The sequence below is a fragment of the Poecilia reticulata genome, linkage group LG8, assembly GCF_000633615.1.
Source record: "Poecilia reticulata strain Guanapo linkage group LG8, Guppy_female_1.0+MT, whole genome shotgun sequence".
Taxonomy (NCBI): domain Eukaryota; kingdom Metazoa; phylum Chordata; class Actinopteri; order Cyprinodontiformes; family Poeciliidae; genus Poecilia; species Poecilia reticulata.
In genome coordinates, this window is record NC_024338.1 from 7,779,949 (window position 1) to 7,799,473 (window position 19,525).

The window sequence follows — 19,525 nt, forward strand, 5'->3', positions numbered from 1 at the left end:
CTGCTTCCTTTTCATTCTGTTCTTTGCATGTGCGCATACCGTCTCACGTGCCCCCAGCCTAAAACCCATCCACTTTTTTTTCATTTGTCTCCCTCTCTCTTTCTCCACAGCCGTCGTCACCTCACTACGGCGGCCGGCAATCAATGTCGGGATCGATTAACAGATTTTAAACCGCTGGATGAGGCGCTTTACGGAGAGCTATCCACAGTAATCAGAAGAAGATGGAAAAAGGTTCAGTGTTCATGGAAACAGTCGGCACAGAACCAGACAAGCTTCCAGAGACGATGCAGACTGAAGGGGAAAGGAAGCAGCTGTGCAAGTGGAAAAAAAAAAGCTTAGGTACAAAAAAAAAGAAAACGGGGATTAAACGACATCTGGAGAGTAAAAACACTCAACAAAAAGTTATTGACACTCGTTTGGTTTTATACGCATTTTCTGTGGTTTGTCACTTTCATGGATTGTTAATGTCAAGAGATGTTGTAGAGAAGAAGAAAAATCCCCCCCAAACATCCTCTCCTGGTCCTTTTCTCTGACGCTGCTCAGCCGACTCCTACAGTAATAACTCTGGAAAGCGAGCGTAAACGAGAGCGGAGCCGGTAATGTTCTGGAGCGTTTTGTAAATACTCGTTCTTCCTTCTTTCCATTAGAGATGTCAAAGTGCATGCATTATTAATGCCAGGGCAGGTTGTTTTTTTTTTTCTTTCCCTTTTGGTAAGTCTGCAGCCTCATCAGGAATTCTCAACACCCTGCAAAACCAAAAACTGCAGTTTAAACAACCGACCTTTTGCCTCACAGATACTGCCGAGACGCTTCGCTTCCATTTCCCGGAAATTCGTCGATGTTACGGTTTAAAAATTAGACCGAATGGTCCTGAAAGCTGGAAGGGTGGCCGCATGGGGGCTTACACCGCAAAAACACAAAATCTTACCAACTATTTTGGTTTAGTTTCTAGTGCAAATGTCTTAGTAGTAAGAAAACTAACTTGCAGGGAACTTTTCTGCAAGATATAGGAGCTTGTTTTAAGCCAATGACTTCTTAATATTGATTTTAAAAGTTCTACATCCACTGGTATATTTTTTTACTGATATAAAAAGTGTTTAATGTTTCATTGCCACAATAAGAAATAAATCAATTCATTGCATGAAAAATGACAATTTTTTTGGCCATCATTTTCGTTTGGACGTTAAAGTGATGCTCAACTTTACCGTTTTTGAAAAGATGGAAACGTTCGACACTCAGTACAAAGTCGTTAGTTTGCACTACCTGCCACTTTTGCCTGCTTTCCGTCAGTAATTATTATGTTTTTGAAATGCAATTGTGGATACAGAGACTTCATAATTCATTTGAATGATTACCGCTTTGGATATTTAAAATGTTTTCTGGTTTCAGTGTTGAACGTTTTTTAAAAAAATCCTTTTAATTTCTAATCTTTGAGTAGATTTACGTGTGTTAATAAGCCATTACTATGATTTTATCTTAGTTCAAAAAGATCTTGAAATGAGAATATTGTCATTTATCACAATCATTGCTGGGACAATTTGTCATCCAGCAAAATTTGTTTTTGGGACAATAAGTCATTGATTTAATAATAAAAAAGAGCAGCTTTTMAATCCTAACCTTCAGAACAATTGCAGAATTCCTCCATCAATTTAACATTTGTATTTAAAATAGCAGTGAAACAGCAGAGACACTTTAAATAAATGCATAATTAGGCCAGTAAATATGAAGCTGCACAGAGTTTACAACTAGAAACACACCCAGTACCTGTTTGATCCACGGCTTCAACTTGCAAAGAGAATTAGTTGAAACAATTTTTTTATAATGGTGTACTTTTATCCCTCGGTACTCAGAGGATGAGCGCTTTATCCACAGATTCTGTTATGGCATTAAAGTCTTTCAAAAGGAGCGTTTTGATCCTCTAAACTGATGTCAGGTAAAATATTCAACACAAGCACCTCTGTGAAGCTGCTGATTGACACCTGGGTTTAGACAGGAGACAAGCTGCAGACTAAAACACACACACACACGCACACACACCCCCCCCCTCATAACTTCGTACCCCCCCACACACACACACACACAAACGCACCACTACACACACACACGCGCGCGCGCACACACACGGAACGACCTGTTAACCCTTTGGCTGTGATTTCATAAGCATAAACAGCCTTGATGTATGGTTTCTGACATTCACACGAGCTGGTTAGGATTTCACACCGTGCTCCCATCCCCCCTCTTCATCTCGTCTCGTCTTCCTCTCCTCCCCTCTCCTCTCCTCTCGTCGGCGGCTGACAGTTGGTTGCGGCAGCAGCCGCTGAATACACATAGCGAAAGTGTGAGCTCCTCTTCCTCTCCCTCGCTGAGCGTCTGTGTGCACACGTACACCCAGTGGTGCACATGTATGACTTTTGTGCTTGTTAAATGTGCGAACCACCAGCGCCTGAAATTTACCTCTCTATGCAGAAGATATGGGAGGTGCAGTGTTGTATTTTCAGCCAAACACACACACACACACACACACACACACACACACGCACACACGCGCACACACACGTGAGCACACTCTGAAGCTTGTTTTTTTTTTTCTTTTGGCAGACATATCCATTTTTCTCCTTGCTTCCCTGCATGCTGTGCCACAGATTAGAACTTGAATTCTGCATCTGGAGCTTTTGCTTGTGGCGCTCTCCATCTCTGTCTCAAACACAAAAATGAAAAACCCTCAGTTTTGCTGTGCGTTCCCTGAATACTTTGTTTTTATCAGTTTTGCTCATGTACAGACTAATTTTTCTTGTCTATCCTTCTCTGTAAAACAGTTTCTGATGATTTAGATTAGATGTAAGCAGCACATCAATCATATCATCAAAAACATGACCTTTGACTGGAGCATTCTGATAAAATTGTGATTTTCAATGATTTGATTTCCTTTGCAATTTAAGATGTTTGTATGAATTGTACTGCTGGAAGGTGAAACTCAGTCCCAGTCTCAAGTCTTTCATAGCAGGTAACAAGTTATTTTATTTGCATTATTTCCCTACTTTAAGCTTTATCATATCATTAAAGCTGCAGTATATAACTTTTATTTAAAAAATGTTTTTTACACGATGTCTTAACAGTATAATATGAGACAGATAATCTGTGAAGATATCAAATTTCTCCACTTCCTCCCTGACCTAGTATTGCCTTCTGAAGAAAGTCACAACTCCCCTCCAAAAATAACCAATCAGAGACAAGAGGAGTGTCTTAGTCCTGTCAATCATCCTCGGGTATGCGCTGTTCAATGTGCTAATGGTGGAGAATAACTTTCTGTTAAAAGGAAAACCGTTTTTCCACCATCATTGGTGGTCATGCTAACTAGCCTTAGCATTCATAATAGATTCTGTTTTATGTAAAAAATACAAACAAATAAAACTGCTAAGACCCGCCTCCTGGTTCTAATTGGTTGRTTCTAGTTAGCACTGGGAGAAGGCAGAGAAGCTCGATTTTTAATTTTTACTTGTATTACACTGTCAGAACACAGAGACAGTTTGAACAAATATGCAAAAAACATTTTTTATAAAAATTACATACTGCAGCTTTAAGTTTGACCTGTTGAAGAATAGCATCCCAACAACATGTTCTGCTTGTTGAGTACAAGCTGATGTTCATCTGCTTTCCATTCTTCCATAAAGGCCAGACCTAAACTTTGGATCTCAACACAAAAAAAAGTACTTTTTCGTGTGTTTCTCTGTTAAACTAATCTTTTTCAAGCCACCTTTTTCCTGCTAATTAGTCCTCCTTTTCTGCTTTGTCATGCTTCTCATTTCCTTCGTTTTCCACGATTGAACCTGAATTTATAATCAAACCGTATTAACTGGAACAAACAGATGCTGAATTATCACATCATGGCGGAGCTCGAGCTCCCACAAACAGATGAAAGAAAGTTTAGGAAACTCAATGGCAGAACTGGAAGTTAAAGAGAGAGAGAGAGAAAAAGGCGTGAAACTGAAACGCAGGTCACAAAACCTGTGTGAAGCACAGCGGCACCTGCAGCATGAATTAAAGCGAGAGGCCGACCGCATTCACCAGACAAATCCCTCCGCAGGAAGAGGCGGCGCGGTGAGGGGGCGTGCTTTTACAGCGAGCTGCCGCGCCTCGGAGAGTACTTTCAGGGTATGAACTCTAAAAGCAGACATAATGTATCGCACAATTACTGGCAGAGGGTAAGTTGCGTAGCTTAGTTACTGAGCAGGCATGCTGGGCTTCAGTCCAGTAAATAGGGCGGCGGAGCAACAATAACACGCACAGGCAGCATGCATTTCATTAAACCCGTCGTTAAAAAAGCAGCATCAGAGAACCGGAGCCGCCCGCCTGCTGTCCCCGCACGTTTGACGTTTTATTAAACACGGCCCATCTCTGTACAATATCGGGGTCATTACACAAGTTAATTATTTGCTAATTAGGAAATTATTCTATGACACATTCTGCTCCGTAATAAATGTCTGCCATGCAAACAAAAAAAAGGTTCCCCCTCTAAATGTTTCTAAAAGGATTTTACAAAATCGTGAATTTATAAAAATGAAATGGCGTTAAAAGTCAGTCGAAATTAAAAAGGGTGAGTCGAAAAAGTCAGTTATAGTGAACAAATACTGCAGCTGTGTTTGTTCACTATAACTGAGTTCTTTGTGCTTTTATGTACTAAGAAATGCAGGTTTACAAAATACTGATAGAATATATCAGAGACTAGGAAAAGAAACTCAATCATTGGTGGAAAGCAAACTAGTTGTAATGTCTTATAATGTGTCCTTTTTTATACAGTTTGTCTGTTGGTTAATTATATCTTGTGCAAATGTTTTATTTTGATTTTTCCTGCTTACTCATCTTAAGACAAAGGATGAAATTTAGCTAGTTTGCCGATTCCTGCGTATTTACACTGCTATGAATTGTGGTAATGTTGATTAATGCCCACTGCCCAAATCAAACTAATTAATTTAATGTTTTCAGTTTCATGAGAAAAATCTGGAAGCTTTCCAAAAAGCCAAAACATCTGTTTGTTAACCGCATTTATTTCTAGACTTTCTGCGATGAAACTAACCTGCTGTGATATGATGAAAACACAGCACAGCTTCACTTAAGCACTCGATTAAATTATGCACTTTTTTATATTTATGACTAAAGCTATGAAGGAAGTATTACATTTGATTAGCTGGTTCTTAGATTAAGATTTCAAGCACAACAAATTGTCTGCAGCCGTCAAGTAACTGAGTGTAACTGAACCTTAGTGGAAACACCAACTTTATGAATTTTCTTGTTCCAGCATACACCATGTCTTGCAAGTCTTTGTTTTGGTTGCATTTACCCAGAATGCTTCAGTTTGCTTCATACTTTTGGAGCGGACTCTGGTCCGCTTGCATCCACATATGCATTTGAACCGCACCAGAGTTTACTTTAGTCAAGCGAAGACTTTGGGTTTTAGGCGGACCACAAGCGAATCACAGCTCCCCAAACAAACCAGACGTTCTGAACAAATGGACTAGAGTTTGATTAAAGTGAACTGAACAGGGCTGATGTGAATGTACACTAAGGTGTGCATTCACATCAGCCCTGTTCAGCTGAATGCACACCTTAGTGTGCACTCACACTAAGGTGAATGCACACTTATGCACACTGGAAGTATTCAACTTCTAAGTATTCAACTTAGAAGTTGAATAGAAGAATACTTCAGTTGAGTTGAATACTTCACCTTGACTATTATGCGCTAGTTTGTGTTGGTCTACAACATAAAGTCCATAAATGAATTGAAATGTGTGGTTGTGATGTGACAAAAGTGGGTTTGAATACTTTTACAAGCTTTTATAATCCAAATAATCTGAAAAATCCCACGCAGAGTGCAGCTTCCGGGCTCCACCCACCTCTCTTTCTTCTCAGGGAAATTAAATAACCACCTGACAGGGATTCTCATTAGTCTAAAGAGGCAGGTGGCCCCATTTCCATTAGGTCCTCTACTTACAGAGGCACATGTACTGCGTGAAGCGTTACTCTGTGTTTTGCTTTATTTGCCTGTCCTGTGCAGTGAACGGTGTTTGGGTCACTCCTCCTCAATCAGGAAGCAGGTGTTAAAATGGGGGAGGAAGAGCCAAAAAACTGATGATGGGTGAAACTGTGACACGGGAGGAACCAGAGAGTTCCTCCCGTGAGTTTCCCGGAGGAAAAAACAAAAAAATCTGCTCTTCCGCTTCCTTCCTTTTTGCTCCCGCAGCTTTGTGTTCATCCATTCCTGTCCCGAACACACATTACTCTTCTCCTCTCCGCCGCTATCTTCCTAACAAGTCCTTATCTGCGGCGCGCGCGTCCTCAACACACCCTGCTCTCGTTTTCCCACGCTCAATCTTCCCTCCCCGCGTCCCCGGCTGTCCTCCTCCCAACGCCCAATAATTCCTGTTCGCCCTCCTTATCCCGCAGCCATCGGTTCGTCCTCTCGTACGCTGCACGCCCTTCTGATTGGATTACCATTATTCTCGCAAATGGATTTTTTTGTCCCGACAATGCAGCGTTTTGAATGAATATTTAAAGGGGAATTTCAAAAGTCATCTTCCTTTGAGATGAGTTATAATGCATTACCCAGCTGGAGTTTAGGAAGCAGCCTAAGTGTGTTTTCTATATATATTTATTTAGTTTTTTAATTTGGCTCATCGTGGCTCGACTCTGTCCGCTCCTCCTTCCTCTCTTTGTCCCTCGCCTCCCTTTGTCCTACTTTTGAACCCAGTTATTCTCTCCATCTCTCTGTCCACCTGCCAGAACCTCACTCTCCCTGCCATTCGTCCTCTCGCCCTCCCGCCACCCGGCTTACTTCTCCAACCAGCCCCACTGTCCTGCCGCTCTATTCTTTCTCCCTTCTCAATCACTCTCCCCCGCGATGTTAATTCAAATTGCCTGGTTTGGGAAGAGAGCACAGTTCCAATAATGCCGAAAGCACTTAAGAGAACATAATCAATCTTGCTCTCTTTCGCTCTGTTCCTCCACTTGTTCCTTTCTCTCCATTTTCACACCCCATCTTGTARTCGCTCCCCCCCTCTACTTTGGTTCTTGGTTGTAATGTTCCTTTTCTTACTCTCTCTCTCTCTGCCGGTTTCAACACCTTTCCCATCATTTCGGAGTTCTGTTCGTCTCGAAGGGGAATTAAGGAGTTGAGGTGGTTCCAACATGCAGAGAAACGTGGGATTCATACAGTAAAACTGCAGGAACGGAGACGTAGCAGCAGGTAAACAGCAGTAGGAAAGATGATAACGGTGTCAAAAACAATAGTAATAAAAAAAGTGTGTATTATTTTTCAGTGTGGGGTCAAAGTTTGATGGGGCTCAAGCAGAATCCAATAAGTTGGGTTACATTTTCTGATAAAAATGTGCTTTTAGGAGTATTTTTACTGTAGCCTACAGGCTGTATTTTTACTTGAGTCTTTTTACTATGAAGTATTGCTCCTCTTACAGGAATAAAACTTCTTTATACTCACTGTGAGTAACTTCACTGAGCGATGAACAAGTTTGTTTTAACTAAAACTTCACCAGACGGAGACACACCTGTTCTTTAATACTGAAAGACACTGACATTGAAAAGTTTTTCTTCTGCCTGATTTTGTTATTTTGTAATCGCCTTCTATAAATTATTTTCATTTTGTCCTTAAAATACCCACATTTCTACATAACTTTATATTTGGTCAGTTTGATGATGTAATTTTTAAATATAAAATGATTGTTTTGTTTGTACTTGACTAGCCTTCTTACCAAGTACTTTTGGCTGCTTTTTACTTTTACTTGAATAAAAATATGTTGAAGTAGTATTACTCTCACTTGAGTTAAATTTTTCGGTTCCCTCTACCCACTGCTACTAAAACACCACCGATATTTCTTCTGTTGGCTACATATATAAACAAAATATACGTATGAAAAGAAAATCAGTTTTGTTCAATTTCGAATCAAGAAAACATCATTAAGTTTAATTGGTTGTTCTTGTTCTCGGTACATATTAGTGTGTTTGCAAAGTAAAAAAAAAAACCCCGAAATAAATAAAACAGAAGAAATTAGGAGAATTTTAACAGTTTGCACTGTTTCAACAAACGGATCGATACATATTAAGTGAGAGTATTCAAGAGCTCTTGGTTGCCCGCTGCTGGTGAAAAAGTCCCAAGCTGTGGCTTAGTTTGAGTATGCCTGGGGCTGGCTCTGAATACAATTTCTGTTTGATATTAGGAGCAAGTTACAGCTGGGTGGAAAGGGCGCAAGTTTAAAAAGGAGATTTTAGTAGGAAAAAACCAATCCAACAGCGATGACTTCTGAAAATGAGGTGAGGTGTCCAGTGTGGGTTACAAAACAACGAGTGGGAGGTGTTAATTTCACTTCCAGGAAACACATTAAATTCAAAAAAATGATTGTTGATGGCATTTTTTCACAATAATTGGTGCAAGATACAAAAACAGAAGTCATAATTGGGCAGAGACCTGCATAATGGCTCCAGAGGATGTTTGTTTTATAATTAGGTTGGCTGTTAGGGTTGCGAGTCATTTAGTGGGGGCAGAGACTGAAGCGTACCGACATTTCTGAAACATTTTCTCTTTCAGAAGATGCTTAGGGATCCTGATTAGTTTTGTTATGAAAGGTTAAATATAAAACGGAGAGCTGGACGCCGACCAGACGTCGCCAGGCCCACCGATAGTCATATAGGTAAAGGTCACGTGTTTCCACTGAGTTAGTTGGTTTAGTCAAGACCTAAAATCTCATCTAAAGCTGCTTTCTTGAACACTTGATTTCCCCGTTCACCAATTTCCTCCAAAGTCACCCAATCCAAGTCCAACAGAGCAAGTGTGGGATGTGGAGGAAGAGGAGATTCACTAAAATGCTGTGTGGTGCGGTCAACACGGGGCAAATCTTCTGGACGCCTCGTTGAATCTGATTGATTAAGAATTAGAGCAATTCTTAAGGCAAAGGGTGGGATTAGTAGGTAGACTATCAATAAAGTGTGTTTATCAATTAGAAATTGTTGATGCGTTTTGACTTATCTGAATCATATTTAATGGCTGTGACAGAGCCGGCCCCAGGCATATGAGAACTAAGCCACTGCTTGGGCCCCAGACCATGAGGGGCTTGTAATAACTGCTTAGGCTTAAATACAGATCTATTTGTTGTTGTTTACAATGAATAAGAACATTAAGTTTATATTTTAACATTGTAAATAATTAAGAATTTGTAAAATTTACTTTGTAGAAGTTGCCATGGAGATTAGAAGATGTCCCAATCATGCATGAAACGATGAATGCTCCAGGTTCGTTTTTCATGAGGGAGCAACATTATGAGAATATCAAGTTCAGAAAAGTCGATTGTGAACGTGAGCGTAGTGTTCGACACTCGTCTTTCTTTCCCTGTCCTCTCATAGAAACGCTGCTCCATTTGCCATTGCTGACTCTTTCATTTATATGCATCTGCCTGTACCGTCACCCACTTTTTTTTCACGCCTAAAAAAAAGGCCTTTTTTTTTACCTCGAAAAAAATATTCCATTCTTACTCATCATCTTTTTCCCTTGTCAGCCCGTCCCCTCGCTCTTTGATGTACGCGCACACCTGTCTTCAAGTGTCAGCTGCTCCCCCCCGTCAGGATTACGGGGAGCCAGGTGAAGACGAGAAGTGGAGATGAAGAGACAGGAAGAAGGGGAGAAAAAAAAGGAGAGCTGAATGAGGAACAGGAACAGGGTGGGAAAGGGCTGAGACAGAGAGAAAGAGAGAGAGAGCGAAATACTTCTAATTCACAGAGACAGCCAGCGTTTCCACAGCAACGTGGTTGCCATCGTTACAGCCCTGCTAAGGATGCCATTAGTCGGGAACAAAAAGAGAACGCTACTCACCGCTTGTATGGAGAACACAATATTACACACAACTGTCTCCTACATGCGTTTCTACAGCCTACTACTCCGACACACACACACACACACACGCATGCAGCCACCCACACAGCATTCTGCCTCCCCCCCCTACACCCATTTCACCTCGCAACTCAGTACTGCTGCTGCCACTTCCCCACTGCCCACACAAGAGCTCAAACAAATGCAGACATATACTAATCTACCTCTCACCTGCAATCAGTCCTGCAGGGGCTTCTGGGTGATAAAAGCACCCAATCATTCCGTCTTTTTAAGCCGTGCAAGAATCGGCTCATCAAGACTTCTCAGAGGTCTTTAGAGGAGGGGTGGATTCAGCGTGCTGCACTTTACTCGAAACAACCCAAAGGCTTGTCTGACACCCATTTATCCTTCATCTGGTTCTCCAACTGTAAAAAAAACACAAACCCAGGGCGCGACACTTCGCCCCAAGAAGGTCAACGCAGCAGAACCCGACCTTGGAGGCTGCAGAGAAAAACGTTTCCTGTTGGTATTCTGGAGAGACGTCGATAGTTTGTCACACTTAGCATTCCCATTCGGTGAAGAGCCTTGAYGAGCCAAGATAGACTGGCAAAGAGTTGGAGGGCATTAAAATAGAGAGGGCTTTTTAAAACTGGAGGAAACATTTGGCTTCCATTTAAAAAGAGCAATTCTGATATGTTTGACTTCACAATGCGACTTTTGAAGAGGTTTACTCAGAAATTGGTAGTCTGCTGTACTCGCAAAAGTGTTCATACATTTTAAAAGTGTTAACATTTCACTTCGTCACGAATGAAACTACGGTGCATTTTGACTATATTTTAATGGAAAGTGGAAAGAAAATGACTCAAATAAAAATCTGAAAAGTCAGTACTTCTAGATTCTTAAATGTTTGCCTGTTCTTCCTTACAATTCAAAGCTTTTTGCTTTCTCTTGCAAAGACCTCATCTATCCAGTGGTTCTGATTTAAACGTGACCTTTGCCCTAAAATTCTATAGATGCATTACATGTTATCGTTTACATCCGGAAATCTTGCAGTCCTCACAACACTTGAGGGCAAAAAGACGATTCCTTCACTTGCTGCACTGCTGCAGTAGAACAATCCCGTTAGCTAAATGAAACCTGAAGATGTAGGTGTTTTTAATTTTTTTGCAGTGCGCCACAGCAAAGAGAAAAATAACAGAAAACCCATTGAACAACAATTCAAAATCACTCGTATTCTTTTTTTCTGGCTCTTTGCGTCGACTATGCTACACACAGACCCGTTGCCATAGCAACCGATTGACAACAGCTCCACTAGTGTTATGATTCAACACAAAAAAAACCACGCAAACATTTCCCAAAAAAACCCGAGAACATTCAGTCCGTTATCAGTTTTATGTTTTCATATGTTTGTTTTGCGATTCTTAATAATTGATCGTCTGAATTCAGCGGCGATAGATTAGCTAATTTAAACACCTGCTACTGATGAGCTGTCAGAGTTGGTATGTGGATCACCTTTATTTTTTTACTGAAGGAAAACACTGAAATCAGCAGCAGATCTACATGTTAAGTTGTCAAAGTCAAGCTAGCATTTCCTCGCTATTTGTTTTAAAATAAATCTTCCTTCTGACCTGTAAAATGCGACACTCTTGGACCTTGTTATCTAGGTATCATGTTGACATTTACCAACAGAGCACTGCGTCCGCTTTTTCTTTCGCAAATCATGCATACATTTAAGATTTAACGTATTATGTTGACAACTTGACAGCTAAAACCAACGTTAGTCGTAGTCGGCGGTTCTAATGTTAAAAAAGCTGTAAAACTTCAGTCAGTGTGACTACATTTCCCTGTAAAACACTTTCTCCAAGTCCTGACACAAGACAGCATGTGGACATCACTGTAGGCAGCGGGCATGTTGGTCGCTTCGGGCAAACCGAGACAGCAACCCAGTTTCCACGGCCGGATCGTAGAGCCAAACAGAGCTTGTTCATAATCCATCAAACGAAACAGAAATTTCATCTCCACATAAAGCATGTTCTGATTTTTTTTTTTTTTCCGGGGGATACTTGTGGCCAAAAGAGTTCAAACAAACAAATGTTTAAAGGATATTCATTCCTAAATGAAATTCTCCAAAAAAAAAAAAACAACAACCTTGGAAAGTGCTTTTATAGTAATAGCACAGAAAATGAAACATGTCAAGGGTTACTGTCATCTATTAGAGTATTCCAAAATGAATGCCCTGCCATGTAAATCTTGCTTTGCTATTACATTTACATTTAATCACGCATCCTCCAAGCCAATGGTGGAAAAAAAAAACTAAAGTGGTTGAGGACTCAGATGCTACATCCTGAATTATACGTGAAAATCTACTTCAGCTGAGTGAGGACTTAACGGGCTATAGGCTCATCTGCGCTGGACTTAATCTAATCACTTGTGTGATATTAAAGATTATGATGCTGATACCGGTCCTGGAAGTGGAGAATGCTCAACCTCTGGGGTTATTCTGAGAAGAGGAAAAACAGATCACATAAGGAAGTGATGCATTTTCAACAAAAATGATTTTACTTGTCTAATTGATATACTGATTTTTACAAAAAAAAAAGTGCTCCTTATAAATCCTATGTGGAAAAGTAATCAGTGTTGTTGCTAAATCATAAATTGACTGTAGTTAACCACGGTCACTTGGATTGTGGAGATGAATTTCAATAGCTACACACACACCTGATTATTGTTTGCACAATCTCTAACTCATTCATGTATCTTTTGTAGAATCTGTACATACTTTTCTCGTCACTGTATTGTATTTATGTGGAGTATTATACAGTCTCTATTCTTTGTCTACTGTTATTGCTCATCTTTGAGTAGCAAGACCATTGTTGTATTGTCTCATGTTTGCCAAAAGCATCTGGATGATCCTCAAGGCTTTATGGGAAAGTCAAAAGCAGAAGTTTATGGAAGCTGTGAGTCCTGCTACATTCTGGTGTAAAACCAACACAGTAACTCAGGAAAAACAGGATGTTGTACCAACACGGTGGTGGCGGTGTGATGGTCTGGGGTTTGGGAACCCCGATAATTTGTGATATGTAGAACGATACATTCTGCTGTTTGCCAGAAAACCTTGAAGGAAAGAGTCTGGCAATTGGTTCATGACTTTAGATACAAGAGTTCTTGGGTAATGATTCTAAAAAAAAATCTGTTTTTTGAAGTGGCCTAATCAATGCCTCGACTTAAATCAGATAAAGGTATTGGGGCATGATTCAAATGCTCAAAAGCTCGCCAATGTGACTTCATTCAAAAGTAATTCTGGACCGAAGAAAACTTTCTTCACTCATCGTGAGGCGTCACAGCAACACCAACAATAGCTCTGCTAATTATTAGGTTTAGAAACTTTTTTACATACGGTCAGGTTGACTTTGTTTTCCTTACGTGAAAATCATTGTTTGAAAATAGATTTTTGTATTATTGTCTGACAAAAAAAACTGTTTTATGATTTTATGAAGTGTCACAAAACACCTCGAGGGCAGCAAGTGTTTTCTAAGACCGCATTTCATTTATCCCAAAAAGAAATACAAATAAATCTTTATTACGGTTCTGATATTGATTAACAACAGTATGGACTCAGGGATCTAACTTTGCATTGTGAAACAAAGAGGATCCATTTAGGAAATATGGCAAATCGAACGCTATGCTTCCACGGGAAAACAACTTATTTTTGAAGGTTCTTCGCAATGTCTTCTGTTTCCACAGAAAAGTGCTTGCTGTGGATTAACAGAGAGTTAACTGCAGACTTTCTAAAAATAAGCAGGATGGTTTTTTTGTCTTTTTTTTGTAGGGACAATATGCTAAGTTTCTCACAGATGGCTGACCTGCAGCTGTCACAAACATGCTTTATTGTTCAAACAGGCTTAAAATCTCCACAAGCTCACTTCTTTGCTATTTTCCAAAAAAGGTAAAATATTCATGTCAACGTGAACTCTCTGTGCATCTGCGGCTCTGAGTCATTTTGTCATTTCTGTGAAATCCACGTAATGCACAAAATGCAATGTGAAGAAACGCTGTAGTTCTGGCATAGAACGCAACACGCTTGTTCCTCTGTGTGTAGATCTGTATCTGAAACGCATATTTCACATAGTAACTACATCCAGCGTCAGCAAAACCGCTTATGTCAGCAGCACTGCTTATAGAAGCACATACGATGCAGCAGGCAGCAAGATGGGGAGCAGCCAAGAGCATTCTGACAATGAAAACTCATTTTGATGAGGGAGTGGAAACACAGGCCACCTCTGACGCTTTTTCTGTTTCTGTCCGAGCCAAACAATTAAAACAACAGCAATCTACAAAGTGTTGAGATTATTGAGTGTAAAACAGTGCCTTGCAAAAGCTTTAATGACGCTCTGACACTCCTAAACACAGTTGGCATTTGCAACAAGCTGTGCAGTGGTGTTCAGATGAGACCAAAAGGAAAGTCACAAAAATTTCACAGTGGGTACCTATGAGGAAATGTATGCTGGTTTTGCAGTAAAAAAAGCTCCAGCAGACTCGTACGTCTTCTCCTCTATTCATAAATAACACTGACATATTTATCCAATATTTATGCTATTCCCACAGAGAAGGATCATATTTGGCTCTGCATGCATAATTCCTGAAAACAATGTCGAAAATTTACTGCTGACTTATCCTATAGGAGCGATTATTTCCCTCGGTTACGTAAGGGCCAATGGCTTTATGGCTGCTGTTCTGCTCCGCGTGCTGAAAAACATATTTCACAACGTGGTCACACGTCATCTTGATAATGGCTTTTATACAAAGTGCTTTCATAAAACGGGGATGAAATCTTTCCGCGCTCCTCGCCGAGACCTTCGGGTGCACACGGAAATGTGGATTTACGCCCCTTTCAGCCGAAGAGGAGCAAGAGATTCGTTCTCGTTGAAATCCACCGGGGCACTTTATTTTGAACKTTTTTTTTTTGCTTTTTCCCCCCGTGCATCATACTAACCATTCTAGATATCTCTATTACTGCATGGTGCCAAACATAATATAAACTCAGCATCTCATTTCAGGTCTTTAAAGTAGTGCTGCTTTGTCATTGCGTGGGGGTCAGGTGCCAAAAGGATCCAAATTTAGCTGTGGGTTTTTGGAAGCTGCTGCATGTCACATGGTTCACTTACCGATATAAAAGCACAGAATACAGTATAGCATGACGCCCACTTCCCTTCAGCAGTCAATTACTTCTAGTGGCAAACAAGGTAATAACACAGCACTGGCTTCATGCTCCATATCCACGCCTGTCTACCAAAATAACCATAAATCAAAGAGCGGTACGGGTGGGGGGAAGAAAAAAAAAAAAAAACTGCTGCGACGGTGGGAGCTGTGACCCAAAAATGCCACAAACCCAAACGTAACGCTTATTGATGTCAGTTAATAAGGCAGGCGCAGGGTTGCACGAGCGCAGATGATGTCCTGGTACACAGAGTTCTGTTTATTAGCCTGTTGCATTGTGTAAAAGCCGCCCCACCAACGCCTCCCGCCAATAAAAGTCTATTAAGCCAGTTTGACTTTGCAAATTAGCCTTTAGAGAAAAAAAAACAACAGGAAGACGGAGAAGAGAAGGACACAAGACTGACATAACCGAAACGACGATCAGCGTTTGTAATGATGATCTCTAATTACAAGGACGATAAAGGGAATTAGCAAAAAATAAATAGGCTAAAAAACTTCCACAATTATGTAAAACTCATAATAAATGTATCCAATTTTATCATTAAGTGATTAAGAGCCTATTTTAGGTAATTTATACTTTCTATCCTTCCTTTGAGCTACTAAAACAAACCTTTGGGCATGTTATACTCAAAATATGACTGCTATGTGATTTATTTTATGTGTACCTCCATAAAATGCTAATTGTTTTTGTAGCATTTTTCAAAATGTCTTTAAGACAGACTCTTTAGGCTAAAGTGTTTGCTTAGTTCGAGGTTTGCAACTTTTCTAACACTAAAATTCATCCAGAGAACCACAAAACTTACTAGGCGCAGTGAAAAAGAATGACTTGTCAAGCTTCTGAAATGTCCATATGATATATTTATTAATATTATTATTTAATCATGTTGTTTTCATTTTTATTCTAAAAAAAAGCAAAAGAGATTTTATTTTTATCTTTAGGTTCTAGAAAACAGAAACCATTCAGGCTTAGGGTCATTAAATTAAATTAATAAAAGCTGGCTCCAGGTAAAATATATGTAGCATTCAATCTCCATCCCATAGTAACAAAAAAACCAATCAAAAATAATAATTAAAAAAAAGTTACAGCAATAAAGTAATGATAATCTTACTAAAAATCGTGCTACATTATACAGACTCACTGCTTGGACTGGCTCCAACTGACGGCAGCCTGACCAATTTTCTGATCAGTTCAGCTGATACTTATTTGAGCAGTTAGAACTGTATGTCTAGCATTTAACCTTTGTTTGTTCATATTATAAAATACGAAATGAGTGATGATAAAAGGACAGAAAAGAAACGAGACCTGAACAAAACTTTCTAAATCCTTTATCCAAATACACACGTTGTCCAAAACGTGGATGAATCTACAGTGCATCACATTTAGTCAGAGATTATGTGTATATAATGATGCTACCATATTCATGTAAAGCCAATAACTCTTTTGTAGGTGGGATTATTACATAATAACTGCTTGGTATTCTTCTTCAGCGCACCGCTACCAAGTCTTCAAAGTCACATTTGTATTTTCTCAGGTTTCTTTAACATCCACAGACTTCCCACCTCAAAGCTCACTTTGCCTTCCAGTTTAAATCATTTGGCCACAGACAAGGTGAAAGAAGATTCTTTGCAATTCTCTCTTGTGTCAGATTGATTTATAACAACTGATAAATATGGATAGGGTGGCACAGAATATGATGAGAAAAAAATTAATAAAGACAGCTCAAACAAAATCTTGAGTGCGTCCTTGTTTACTTCCTGCTGCAGAGCACATCAGGTGCCCTGCATGTCTGGGTTGGCACTTGAACGGGCCATACGAGTGATTATGCTGTTATTTTTACACGTGAAATGGAGAGATTCATATGTAGGGAATGAAATAAGCATTTCTTTATTTTCAGGTTTTTTAAAAACTGATTTAACAAGAACATTTTATCCCACAAAGTCGAAGTCTCCATCCTGGACTCAGAATAAACGCCAGACATCCCGGAGGTGGCTTTCTTCCTTTCACAGTACTGTGCCGTGTGTGACTCATGTATCTGTGTCTGCGGCGCTGGAGGCCGGGCAGGTTGCCCCGTCGACCAACCCGCAGAGACCGGGCGCAGACGGAGACGGGAGCGAGGGCCTAAGAGGCGACRGCACTCGCTGTAATATGGGAAGAACGACCGAGGGGAGGGGCGGCATTTSCATTCATCACAAAAGCCTTGACTCGCATGACGCGAGAAAGAAAGGAGAGCGGAGCAGTTGAGATAAAACAACATATATACAGCGRGAGAGATGCAAGCAGACAGAATGGGGTTGAGCAAAGAGATCTTTGTTCTGTTTTTTCTTTAACCTTAAGGAGTGGTTGCTTTGTTAAGAACCTAAAAAACACAAGGTGCTAAGATTTATAAAAAAAAAAAAAAGTGAACAAATATGAGAGCTGTTTTATTTGCAATTACACCAGGAATAAACTCACAATGCAGGTTGAATTTTTCCGTTTCTTTTTTTAAAGCGCACGGCTCTAGAAGAATAGAAACCTCTGGGAACGTTTCTCTTGTGGCTTCATTATGTTTATGTTAGAATGCACAAAAAAAATGTAAAAACTGAGGCCTTTCACTTAAGATATATTATTCTACCTATAGGTGCTTAAATTATAATGAGGACTGAGAAAGAAAAAGACATAGTGCCCTTGCAAAAGTATTAATATCTCTTGAACTTTGTTACTTTCCAAGCATTTTAACGGGATTTTGGGACATAGACCAAACAAAGTAGATCACAACAGGGAAGTGGARGGACAACAATGCCTGGTTGAACGTTCATTTTCAAATTTCGCCACAGAAACCCAGTAGGATTTAGGTCTGGACGTTCGCGGGGCATTAATACGATTTGATCTAAACYGTAACATGGCAGATCTGATTGTGTTTATGGAATAGAGCCACTGAAAACAACGGAATCATTACATWAAAAAAAATAAAACATTTCTCAGACTTTAAAGTCTGAATTATTAGGAAAAAAGCCAGAATTTTGTGATTAAAGTCTCAAGTCTGAGAAAATTCTGAGAGAAAAGTCTAAATAAATTTTTTCAGGGCCCCTAATCAGCTTAGCTGAGCTCAACACATCTCCCCACCACCTCTGGACAGCTTCCCAGCATGATGCTGCCACCACCRTGGCTGGGGATGTTGTGTTATAYTCTCCTAGCTGACCTGAGCGCCTCTGCAGCTGCTCTGAATAATTCTCTCCTCGYTGGTTCAGGTGGACATAGGGACGACTTTCAGCATGTCACAAACATATCCTGCAAACATCTTTAGATGATTTCAGCCCGCAGGCTCCTAYGGCAACCTGCAGGTTCACGCGCGTCGGCTGCCTCTCCAAGTCTCTCAGCCAGCAGCTCTGATGTGGCCAGCTTGACCGAACACCGGTGAATAATTAAGTGAGCACATCAGTCTTGGGGTTTCCTTCGTCTACATCTCATCCTCTTCCATCTGCCGTTCTGTCTTCTTTACATGCCCCTCCACTTGTCCTTTTTCCCTCCCTTTTGTTTTATATGTTCTCTCTCTTTCTGGCTGATCTCCTGTTTTTTTTATCTCTCTCTTGTGGACAGACTTAAGAGATAGTTTCACAACACAGAAAGTCAAGACAGAGAATGGACACTGTTRAAACAAATGCAGTGGCAGCAATTAGAAACCATTATCTTACCACACATGACAGCTGGGAGGTYTGAGAGGTAACAAGTGGACATCTTTGTTAGTGATGCAATGTGGGCTACGTAGAAAAACAAAACAAAACAAAAACTGAGAGTCGAGGCAAATGATCAAAACTAAAGTAAAAATGACTTGGACAAAAGAACAAGCCTGCAACTTTTCATGAACATGATAGTTTTTGCCTCTATTTTATGGGTAGGTAAAGGCAATACGGCGCCATTTATTTTATACTGGAAGAAAAAGCTTCTCAATATGCTGATGATGTTCAATACAAATGAAATTCTCCCTTTTGCCCCGTCAGTCCAAAGAATATTTTCAGAAAAGTCTTTCGAATCGTGTCCAAAGTGAAAGATGTCAGACAATGCATCAAAAATGTAAAAAAAACGCCGGATGTTAAGATGCTTCTGTCATCACCTTTGATCGCCGCTCTGAGCCACACGTTCCCACAGCGAGGACGCGGTGAAATCTCGATCGCTTGTTTCCTCACAGGAACACAGTGGGTGTTGCTGGGCCAGAATCTGTCGCAGCCTGTTAGCCACGGCGTCGATGTCCATCAGCGGGAACGAGAGCGGCAGAGGTTTGAAAGTGGACAGACGGGACTTGTTGTGGTGACTAAACAGCGGGGGCAGAGGGGCGGTAAAGGTTATGGAGGAGGATGTGAGGGGAAGCTTTGTGAAGCGTCACAAAGCTTCGGTAATTAACTGGTCCTAATTATTACCGTCTGTCTTCTGCCGTCCGATATGGAAACGCACCGACTCTCGAT

The 19,525-nt window shown here is 40.4% G+C and overlaps 1 protein-coding gene across 5 annotated transcripts in view; it reads right to left on the reverse strand.

The window, feature by feature from the left end:
- The window catches only part of grin2ba (glutamate receptor, ionotropic, N-methyl D-aspartate 2B, genome duplicate a), a 178,721-nt gene that overhangs the window by 87,607 nt on the left and 71,589 nt on the right, over nucleotides 1–19,525 (reverse strand). Inside the window, exons 1-2 of one of the 5 annotated variants that reach the window (XM_008415509.2) lie at nucleotides 10,100–10,794; nucleotides 9,535–9,607 (exon numbers count right to left, since the gene is read on the reverse strand). The exons of the other annotated variants lie outside the window; for them this stretch is intronic. The gene's annotated coding sequence lies outside the window, so the exon portion shown is untranslated. Of the gene's footprint in view, nucleotides 1–9,534; nucleotides 9,608–10,099; nucleotides 10,795–19,525 lie in introns of those variants that run through there. 5 annotated transcript variants of the gene reach the window in all.